We start from the raw sequence: 12,363 nt of genomic DNA on the forward strand, positions 1-12,363 counted from the left end.
GTTGCATTATAATAGTGTGGTCAGAACTGCTGACCTATGGTAGGGCAGTTCCTTTTCTATCCTCCGACATTGTAATAAGGCCCAGAGTTTCTGAGTTTTGGCTCTCTATTAATCATCCTTTAACCAAACTGGTGGCCAGCTGATCTGGGAGATCATCTTATACCAGTTTCCACATTGAAAAATCTTGGTTTCATTGTAGACAAATGTCTAACCATGGCCAAGCAAATACATATGGCTTCAGCCTCATGTTTCTTATAACTTCGGATGTTGAGCAATGTTATCCCAGCAGACACATAAAATGGTTGTTCAGGCTTTTTGGACTTCTGCAACACATTCCATCTAGAGCTATCAGATAAAACTGCAGCCTGGCCGCGAAGAGTTGAACATTGGGTGGCAAGGCTTTTGACTTGAATTAGGCTCATTGACTCAGTCTACCGTGCCTTCCAAGCCTTGCATTAGACACCGGTAACGGCATGCATGGCACACACAGCTTTCCATAAACAGTTCCCAGAGCCTCTACCTGAAAACTCCTTATTTATCAGCCACGAAGCTCTTTAGGGTGCGCTTCTCTATACAGTCCCCAATTACATGTGTTTGCAGGGGTGGGAGATCATTTTCCTTTCTCTCTTCTAAGTTCTGGAGCGACCTCACCCTACGTTTAAGAGCTGAACTCAATCATCTCAGATTGGGTAAAGGCTTGAAGACTTTGTGGGTTCAGTAAACAGTCTTGTGTTTCAGTTGTGTAGCGCCAAGATACCCTGTCAGAGTAGGAGTTGTGCTTTACGAATACGCTTCATCATTATCATCATCATCTGTTGCCCACTTATGACAACAGTCAATTCTTTGGATTCTAAAGTTTGTCTTTCATTCAGTTTCAGATCTCACATTGATAAATGGATAATATGTTTACGTACTTGCTTCATTGATCAACCAAAATGCAGTGGATTAGAAGGCTTGACAAATTCCTCTGGGTAGCATTCTATTCCAGACTTTTTAGGACATTTGTGCTATCACAGAAAGAGATCAACAATACGCAGTTCAGTCTTGGTCCAGCCCAAATCAAGGAATCCAGACCAAACTACAGTTATATGATTTCTTTGCCTGGTAACCCCAAATGCTTTTCAGCTTTGTTGAGTCAGGTCAGTGAGGTGCAGCATGAGACAGAAAAGTCTGGACCACCACTTCTGAACCACTGAGAAACCCTCTGGGTCTATGCCATAACAGAAAGGTACCAGCCATGTGCACATTGATTTAACTTCTGCATCCTATCAGAGGAGTTATATATGTTGATAGGACCGCCTTCAGAGCCTGTGAGGCGCCCCTGAGACTCCTGTATCTTACAGATTTATTAGCGTTAGGCTGAACCGGCCCCTCAATGGGTGGGGACCCTCTGCACTGCAGGGGCTGCAGGGCACTGAGTTATGCCACTGCTCCATATGGATCGCTTCGACGAAACTGCTAGGCTATGTCCACCCTGGACTGGAACACAAGTAGCCGCAGACACGTTTCAGTCTTTTTGGGTCTCATCAGTATGGCGTAGGTTGAGACCTGAAGCATAGCAAGTTCATGGCCAACATTTGAACACACTACTTCATTTAGTGAGACTATCTGAGTTACCCAAAATGTCGCATATGCAAACATGATTCTAACCACTCGGAATTTCGCTGGATAACATTCTATTCCATTGCATCGTCGCCCATTTGTGTAAGAACCAAAAAGTATCAATCATTCTCAAGCAAATCAGAATTAGCCCTGTTTCAAAATAAGCAGTCCAGACCTGCTCATCAAGGGCCTCTCTTTCCTGGAAGTCATGCGACATTAGGAACATTTTACAGTAGTGAGTCTCATTAGAGGATGTAGGTTGAAACCTAGGGCAAAGGAAACTCTGGACCTATATCTGGCTGTGCCGAATTATAAAGACACTCACAGAACAGGGAACAGTTCATGAATCCGCTATTCGGCAAAATGCAGTTCGCCGATTTTTTTGTCAACGGTGACCATCGCATAGATTTATTGCATACATATGACTCTTCACCCCTCTCATATCCTTCCCCCCCCCCCCGTTTAATGATTATAAAACAGCCCTTTGGGTTATGCTGCACTAGGGCTGAGGGTTAAGGGCAGGTCATCCAGGAGCAGGGAGTCGGGAAAGGGGATGCTGAACCTTACCTTGAGGGAAGTCAAGCAAAGATGAAAAGGTTCACTTGTCTTTGCAAAAGGCAACATTTCCTAACTTCACCGAACTTTACAAAAGTGAAAATGGGGCTGACATGAAGCTGCAGGCATGAGCAGAGTAAGGTTGGGAGCCAATGAAAACTGGCAATGCTTTCAGGTTAAAGGTCCTTACATGACTGAATGAACTGATGCACTGGAGTGAGCATATGTTATTCGCACCCAACACTGTACATTTAATGTAATGTAAGGCAAACTTGCATAGCACAGCTGTCACACCAAGGGTATCCTGGCGCTTAGATTACCAATCAGCCACTGCGTGTGTCTAACCAGAATTAAGAATGAATCTAATTTCTGGGAAACAATCTGGTTTTCAGCTCCTTCCTGAAACGTGACAGGGTGTTCAATTGTCTAAGCTCCGGAGGCAGAGCGTTCCAAAGTCTGGATGCTGTAGAACTAAAAGATCTGCCACCCATCGAGCTTTATTGACATGGGGAACGCAAACCAGATTAGCAGAGGAAGAACGCAGGCACATAGCAGGAGAATACCATATGAATTTCCTCTGCAGCAACTTCGGCCCTGTATTATGTGCTGCCCTATAGACAATGCAGAGTGCCTAAAATTGGACTCTTTGCGCAATGGGCAGCCAATGTAAATCCTTTAGGGCAAGCGAAGCAGAGATTCTGCATGGTCAACTTAACGCAAGCTTAGCCGCCATAATCTGTACTCTTTGCAGTTTTTTTATCAGGAAAGCTGGGGCACCCAAAAGAAGTGCATTGCAATAGTCCACTCTGCTTAGAACAATACTCCGCACCACTTGAGGGCTAGCTGAAGCAGGTAAAAACTGGAGTATTTTCCGAAGAGCTCGAAGCAGAGATAGACAAGTGTTCACAGTTTTATTTACTTGAGAATCCAGGTGTAAATTACTGTCTATCAACACTCCTAGGTTGCGCACTGTCTTAGCGGGCAGTAGACGATTGTTAGCAGAGCCTGGCCAGAAATCTACTGGGAGAGGTCGCGGGATTTTACCTGCAGCACAGCAGAGAACTTCAGTCTTATCCCCGTTAAATTGTAATGAGTTCTCTCTTAGCCATTCCGCTGTTTTATGCATACAGCTGTGGAATTTCTCCAGAGGCACTGCTTAATTGCCCTCAACGGAAAAGACGAGCTGGGTGTCATCCGCATAGTTTATGACATCAATTCCAAAGGATTTTATCAGAACAATAAGTGGGCGAAGATAAAGATTAAACAGAATTGGGCTGATAGCCGAGCCTTGTGGGACCCCGTGCTTAACGTCTCTATTCTGAGATGTGAATGGCGACAAGGTAACTGCCTGCTGCCTAATAGAAAGATAGGACTGCAGCCAGTCCCGAGCCCTGCCCACAACACCCATCTCTCCAAATCTCTTGATCAAAATCCGATGATTAACCGTATCGAGTGCGGCTGACATGTCAAGCAGCACTAAAATGGCTACCTGACCACTGTCAACCCGCATTCTCAGGTCATCCAAGACTGCCACCAGGGCACTCTCGGTGCCATGTCCAGGGCGAAACCCAAATTGGACTTCGTCCCACAGCTCATTATCCTCGGCAAATTTTGAAAGATTTACTCACTAACCTTCCCAAGATCTTGATTGGATACGGTAGCAAGGAGATGGGTCTATAATTAGAGGGGCACTGGGGATCCAATGTAGCCTTTTTTAGCAGTGGGGAGACAACTGCCTTTTTCCAGCAATCCGACACTATGCCATTAATTAGGTATTGACAACAAATTTGATAAAGTTGCGGAAAGAGCTTAGCACCAAACAATTTTCAAAACTTATGTGGAAGTGGATCCAGGGGGGAGTGTGAGGAAATGCCAGCTGCAATAGCATTACATTCCTGAGGGAACCTGGAATTGATCCATAAGCATCATATGTTGCCTAGCAGTTGTATTACAAATTGGGGTACAGATTATTGTATTGGTATTGCAGATGAGCCGGTGCGTATCATCATCCATAGGAGATTTTAGCCCGGTTAAGATTTTATTAATTTTTTCATCAAAATAGACTGTTAAGTCATCGCACAGTTCTTGTGATGCTGGAATTTTAGATTTTACGCAGTCCAGGTTGGACATGTCTCTCACTAGGCTAAATAGAGTTTGAGACTTATTAGAGGAATGTAAGATGGTTTCCTCAAGATATTTATCCTTAGCTTTGCCTATCGTCTCTTTATAAATATGTAGTAGAATTTTTAAGGCTGCTTTATCTGTCTCCAGATAGTTCCTCCTCCATTTTCTTTCTGCTTGTTTGCAGCTAGTCTTCATCAACCTTAGGTCTTCATTATACCAACGAGCAGACGGCTTTTTACAATGTTTGGCTTTCCTCAATACATAATAACTAATATCTAATGCAAAGCATTTTAACTACGGAGTATCCTGTATAATTAGTGTTTAATGTGTCGTCAGCATTTTCCTCGACAGTAAAATAATGTATGAGGGTTACTTTCACCCAATGTTAGGATCTTTATGTATATGGTACACATACTTGTAGATCTTGGCTTCAATAAAATGCAATGACAACAAAACAAGTTGAAAATAGGGATCTCAGTAAGCAGGCCACATACAATCAGTAGGCCAATTTTAATCAACAAACTGCACAGAACCTAGTTCCTTATCACCACAATAGTAAAATCCGGGCGCATGATTGGAAAAATTCAGGGCTGTTAGGGCTGAATAATCTCACCTTTAAATCTTTTTTAAAAAAGATCTGAGGGTCTTGGTTCTATTTTAAGCTCTGACTTGGAGTACAGTGATTGAATAACAGCATTAGGAAGGCTGAGTATCTTTATCAAGACATGCCGAGGTTTAGATGTGTCAAACTATAATTCAGTGTCAGGACTGAACTGTGCTTGGCAGCAATATTTTGCTGGGCGCGGAGGCTCAGTAGACTACGCATTCACTGCAGGAATCTGTGTTTGACCTCATGGTCACAGGTCCCAATCCGGGCAAGCCTTCTGAAGTGAACAAAATGTGTGACATTGAGTTGGATAACAATGAACCTTTGTAATACAGTGCCAAGTGGTCCCAGAGGGTGGACATGCACTGTACAAATACATGTCCTTATATTGTGAGTAAACCAGGACCTTTAGTTTGTTTTATGGCTTAAGGGCATCCTTGCCCCTCTACAGACTTACTCCCATCTCACTCTCTTTGTTTTGGAGGAGATGCACAGCCCACCCCCATAAGTTACTTGCATAATAAAGCATGACTTTTGGCAATCAGAAGTGTTATTCTACACTAGAGTAGTCAGAAACCACAAGAGGAAATGGTACACAGTGCTTCATTGTTTTATTTTTTTGAGCTAGAAGTATAAAGCTATAAATCATTTATAATCAATAAATTCACAGTAGTTTTCAAAACAAATCTGTATATGTTTGCTGCATAGTCCAGTGCCATAAATAGTATAGTTATTTATAGCCATACCTTTGAAGTATGCTCTCAAGTGAGTACACCACTTTTTTGTCCCATTGCTGACTGTAAAATGTGCCTTAGTGTAACTCTTACTGCTTCAGCCATGTACTCTTGTTCATGCTAAACATGCCTAAAAGAAGTGTCTTTCTCTGACGTTTTGAGCTTCTCTTTCACATCTTTGCTCTGCAGTCCAGAAAGTGTTTGTAGGAAAGTGGGTTTCTGTTGCTGTAGCCCCCCTCACACTCTTTACTGGATTTCTGATGCACTTTGACTAAGTGTGCCCTGGATCCCTGCCAATCAGGTTCCCAGGGCCTGTGTTATTGCCCTAACCTGTACAATTGTTTCCACAATTGGCACATCTCTGGCCTACCTGCCCCTGGTTACCAAGGGCATGGTGACCAGGGAAAGGCCTCTGAGGGCTACAGCATGTATTATACCACTCTCAGAGACCTCTCACCACAAACATGCATTACTGCCTTTGCAGCCTGCGTGTTTTGGTGAAGCTAAAAGGGAAGAGATGACATGCCCAGCACTGCATGAGCCCCAGGTAAGCCACACTTATGGCAGGGTGCACTATCCCTCATGTGAGGACATATCTGAATGAGCAGACATGCCCCTATAATATCTATGGCCATTCTTAGATATTATAAGTGCCGGTAAGCAAGTAACCTAGTGACCATACTGAGTATATGGTCTGGAAACTGGTCACTCAGAGTTTCCTAGCACCATACTGGCTTTACTGAATACTGAGATGTTTGGTATCAAACATCTCAGAATAATAAACCTGCACTGATGCCAGTGTCAGATTTATTACTCCATGCACTCAGGGTTCACTTTTGGAGGGGACCCCTGAACAATAACCAACCGCTGGTGGGTTCCTGACTAGAGAACACCAGCCTGCCACTACGAGACAGGTTTCTGGACCATTGGGGTGGGAGACTTCGCTTCCAGGGCCCAGAAAAAAAGCCTTTCCTAGGTAGAGGTGTTCACAACTCCCCCAGGTCACGAAGTGCAATCCGGGGTAGCGGAGCTTCAAAGGCCTTGACGCCTTTGCAACGTGACCCTCAGCCTCTCCTGCTATCAGGAGCAGGCCCCCTTCCTGACTCCCTCTCTTTCGACTGAAAGCCAGGTGGGAAAATCAGGACAGTCCAGATGATGTGCCCACCTCTACCAGCCCCACCCCTCGGGTGGGGGAGGCAACATGAAGCCCACTGTTCAGTGCCCGCCATCTTCCAAATGGCAGGCACCCCTTCAATCAGGATCAGGAATTGTGCTGACTCCCCCACGTGGTGTGAGCGCACTGAGGGTGTAGTCACCCTAAGGTCAGTAGCCCATTGGCTTCTATCTCAAGACCCCTAAAACACCCCCTAAATGCAGTATTTAGAGGGCAGCCCTGAACCCAGAAATTAGTTCTCAATGACCTAAAAAGATTGGAAGCCTGAAGACGTCGCAGCAGTGAAGACTCCAGGCTGAACTGACTTGGCCCCAGCCCTACCCGCCTGCCTTGAGCTCTGAAGAAAACAACGGCTCCAAAAAGGATCAACTACCTCCAGATTTGGTGAGGACTGATCCTCCACTTCAATAAAGACTTGAGACTCCTGAGGTCTGCGGCCCTGTCCACAGAAGAAGATCCAGTCCCTGCAGGACCAAAGAAATCCCTGCTCCAGGACTTACCTCTGCACCCGTCATCCAAGACCCATGTCTTGATGGTCCATCCATCCTGAAGTGGTCCCCCAGCAGTTCTGAAACCCAAACCATTGAGGGGTGCCACCTCTAATGTTCTGTGTCGACGCCTACAGCTTCTTCACAACAACCCCCCTCCACCCCGACAGGAGCGGTAAGCAGATTACCGACATAAAAAGGTACTCCTTCAGCCTCCTACCCTGCTTCCTGGTGACAAGATCCTCAAGTGTCCTGACGTGGAGGGACTTATCTACTTACCTGTCCAGCAGTTGGTTCCTCCCGGAAGACTTCCTGGACCGAGCCTGCAGCCAAAATCCAAAAACGGTTACCTCCATAGGATTGCATTGGGCTCCCAAGATCATCTATGCACCTTGCACCCGGTCGCCCCTGTGCTGATGGTGGTTCAGTCTTGGTGCAAACTCGAGCCCCCTTTTCCCTCACCTTAACCCCAGGAGCTTGCGTCTCAAGACTTAGTGGGCTGCCCATGAGCAGCCCCCAACGGAGGTGCCCCATCACCCTATTAGCTAATATTGGCACCCTTTACTCTGCACCCGGCCGTCCAAGTGCCACTGGTGCCAACCTAAACTTTGGGGAACCTTGGTTCACCCCCCATTCCTAAGACTATTTGCTTACCTGTAAACCTAACTCTTTGTTTTTCTCCATAGGATTGTATGGTGAGTTTTCTCTGCAAAAGCTTCTAAGTGTTGAACTGTCTTGTACTGCAAAAAAAGTAAGTTAGTGGCTTTAACAGAGTTAACCTGCTTATTGATGTTCTGTGATGCTTAGTTCATGTAATTAGTTTGGTCCATGCCAAACTAGAAAAGTAACAACAAAATAATCTGAAAGTAATATCAAGTGTTTTTGAACAGTTTACAAACCATTTTTTCAACTGCAAATATAATCTGAATATTCCTACAAAACCAGTGCTCACTGTATTTTGAAAAGTAACATTGTATAAGCAGTATAACTTACCTGCTACTGAGTAAATCTTGCTTCTAGAAATAAAACAACATAATATTGACTATACAAATAATTGGCCTGGATTCAGTATTCGAGTGTATGACATAATTTCTTGCCTGAGTGTGTACAACACATGCTTAAGACTACCCTCTGATAAACCTTACCGCTCAACTACACTGCCACAAAAGAGAGTAAGATATTATCTACTTTAGCCTCTGCTATACCTCGGGGGATCCACTGGACTCTGTGCACACTATACCTTACTTTGGTATGGTATAAACAGAGCCAACTTCCTACAGTGTTGATGAGCTTGTTCATCTGAAAATGTTTATATTCTTATTTTAAACTGAAGGTTGTCTTATTATTTTCCCATGTTCTCAGACCTAGGCATCTGAGGACTCCCTTTGTTTTATGAGGTCATGTGGCCCTTATTGAAAGCCTGTATACAAAAGTATGTAAGTTTGTTCCTTGCCTTTGCTTATGATGCTCACTTTCATATGGTTTGCTGGGGGTTGGAGGGGCATTGGTGGACTGATTCTGTGATTTACAGTTATTTTTTCTCTTTTGTAAATAAGCACTTTCAGATTTTGATTGGCATGTGTGCAGAATTTCTATAACATTTTGCACCCATTTCTTTAGGCCTTACCTACAGAGAACTGTGGTCTGTGTTGAGACGGAAAAGTCCCTTGCATGGGGATGTATGTGCACCCTTCCCCCGAGTGCCCAAACTGTGATGATGTCTGGAACCCTGACGCTGATATTTGTGGTCATGGGTGAACACAGATCATGCATGTGCACCATGACATAGTCCTGCCTCATGGATTGAGGACGTTTTGTACAGGCAGGGCACCCAAAGAGCACATTCATATGGTGAAAGGCTACTTATTTTTTGCCAGAAGTGACGGACGATGAGCGTGGTGGTGGCAGGTTACTGTGTGGTGATCAGTAGGAGGGAACAGACCTTTTTTCCTGTGTTACTGGAGTGAAGACTAAAGGCTCACTCATTGAAAGCTCTGTTGCTGTGTGCTCAACTCACCCTTGGCCAACATCAGATTAGTGTGCAGTGCAAGGGATGATGCAACGCTGTGCTGTGTATGTGTATTACATACACATGCTGGGTGCATGTCTGCCTGTGAGGGATAAAATACATGAAAGATGTAGTGCTGTGCAGTGCATTTATGTTATATGCATGTGCTGGGCCTATGTGTGTCTGCGAACGGTACAATACATGGAAGATTCTGGGTTCCATTTTGAGATACAATGCTAACTGGTTGAGCATGGGAAGGTAGAGGCATCCCCGAGACAGGTTTGTGGATTGCTGCATTCCTGTGAGCTGGGTGGGACACACACTGGAAGAAGGCAGAGCCAGGCTCTTCGGTATACTTCAGAGGGTGCTCTTTGATTCAGAGAAGGGTCACCAGGAAGACAGCTGTGTACATCTCAGGAAGAAGATGAGGCCTGATAAAAGAATCATAAAGATTAGGTCTGAGGCCCCCGGGTAACATTTTGTTACACACTTCACTGTGTGTGACATCCAGGAGTGAACCTCTAGTCGCTACTATGGCCTGTGTTGTGGGGCAATCAGATTTAATTTAATTTAATTTAATTTAATTTAATTTTGGCATTTATAAAGCGTGAACGAATACCCGTAGGCGTCTCGGCGCTAGACTGAACGACTGACTCTCCACAGCATTGAAAAAGACCCGGGGAATTACTGGGTAAACAACCAAGTTTTCAGGCTCTTGCGAAACTGCAATAATGATTTGCTGGATCTGATAGGCTGAGGAAGCATATTCCAGATCTTGGGAGCTGCTACCGTAAAGCGGCGGTCACCCCATGAGACAGTTTTAGAGCGTGGGACCACTAGATTATTAGGAGTCGAGGATCTGAGTTGTCTAGTTGGTCTATAAAATTTTAGTTGGTCCTTGAGAGGACGTGGACCTTGGTCGTGTAGGGTTTTAGAAAGTATACAAAGAGATTTGAAAATGATCCTATTCTTGATCGTCAACCAGTGGAGTGTCTTGATGGTGTCCGAGATGGGTGAAAACTTGGGTGTTCTTGTCAGGAGGCGTGCTGCCGCGTTCTGAATGGTTTGTAGTTTTTTTATAACTCTGGTTTGACCATTAAGAAAAAGCGAGTTGCAGTAGTCCAAAGAGGGAAGGACCAGGGAGGTTACCAGAGTTTTGGCAGCTACATCTGGAAGAACTGGCATGATTTTTCTTATCATCTTTAACTTGTAATGAGCAGTGGCTGCAACTTTATTGGCATGTGCCACAAAGTTTAGATGATCATCAAAAGTAATTCCCAAGTTCCTAACCTTGGAGGTCGGATTAGGTGGAGTACCGAACTCGGGGGGCCACCAAGGAGCAGGCCAACTCGGGGAGAGGGGTCCAAAAATGACCACCTCCGTTTTATCGGAGTTGAGCTTTAGGCAGTTCCCTGCCATCCACTCTCCTATCAGGCTCATGGTATTTTGAAAGCGTTCTGCCTCTTCCGTTCCTTTATCCTTAATAGCCAATACGAGTTGTGTATCGTCAGCATAAGAAGTTAGGCTCATCCCCGAATCCTTTATTATACTTGCAAGGTCCGACACATAGATATTGAATAGCGTCGGACTCAGGGATGAGCCTTGGGGAACCCCACACGGGAGCGACAGCTTAGCTGACTGATATGGTCCCAGGGTGACCACCTGAGTTCTGTCGGCAAGGAAAGACGCGATCAACTCTCTGGCTAGATGGTCAATACCCTTTTTCCCGACACGGTTGACCAGGATCTTGTGGTCGACCGTATCAAAAGCCGCCGAGAGATCCAACAGTACAAGCAGCGCTGTCATGCCCTGATCACGGGTGGTTCTAATATCATCGGCTGCCTTGAGAAAGGCCGTTTCAGTGCCGTGGTATTTACAAAAACCGTACTGTGTATCATACAAGAGCAGGTTTGTCTCTAGGTATTCTGAGAGCTGCTGATTCATCGCCTTTTCTGCCACTTTAGCTAGGAAGGGAAGACTAGCTATGGGCCTATAATTCTTGAGTTCTTCAGTGTCCAGACTGGGTTTTTTTAATAGCGGTTTGATCAGCGTGCTTTTAAGGCAGTTAGGGTAGATCCCAGAGGTCAGTATGGTGTTGCAGACCTGGGTAATGGCAGGGGCGGTAATGTCCATCGCCATGGAAAATACTGCAGGAGGGCAGGGATCCAAGGCCGAACCTGATTTAATAGATTTCATGATGGTGATTATTTGATCCGTGGAAAGGGTCCTAAAGGTAGTCATGGAGCTACTGGATCTGGTATAAGCAGGGGGAACCTTGCTGATGTGATTTTGAGAGGAAAAGGCTTGGTAGATGTTATTAACCTTAGAGTAGAAAAATTCTGACAATGCGTCACAAAGTGGTTGGGACGGGGGAGGATGTAGATCTGGCGCATTACCAGTCAAAGTTCTTGTAATGGTGAACAGTTGTCTGCTAGAATTTTTAGATGTTTCGATTTGCTCGGAGAAGTATATTTCTTTGGTAGCCACAATCGTGGATTTATAAGTGGCCAAGGATTCTTTGTAGATAATTTTACTTTTAGGGTCATAGCTTCTGCGCCATTGCCTTTCCTTATTCCTGCTTATCTGTTTTAAGACTCTTAGTTCATCGGTGAACCACGGGGCAGTAGGAGTGCTTCTGTTCCTGGAGTAACGTTTAGTCGGTACCAGATGATTTGACGCCTCGCTAAACCAATCGTGAAATTGGTTGGTGGCGATGATAGGATCAGCAGATAAGATAGGGCAGGTTTCATCTAGTAATGCTACAAGTTTATCCCGGTCTAGACTCTTCCAGACCTTAAAGGGAGATGTTATAGAAGATACAGCCTTATTCTTCGCTGCTTCCTTAATTTTTAAACTGCTGAAAATGGCATAATGATCCGTCCAAGGCATAGGCGAGATGTGTGATATATGTAGGCCCTCTGCGTTGGAGAAAATACCATCCAGCATGTGTCCTGCTTTGTGAGTAGGGGCGGTGACTAGTTGTCTGAGACCCATGATTTCTAGGTCCGAGATGAGGGCAGCGGTGTCCCTGTCCTCCAGCTGTTCTAGATGAAAATTCACATCGCCCATTA

The sequence above is a fragment of the Triturus cristatus genome, chromosome 4_1 (genome assembly GCF_964204655.1).
Source record: "Triturus cristatus chromosome 4_1, aTriCri1.1, whole genome shotgun sequence".
Taxonomy (NCBI): Eukaryota; Metazoa; Chordata; class Amphibia; order Caudata; family Salamandridae; genus Triturus; species Triturus cristatus.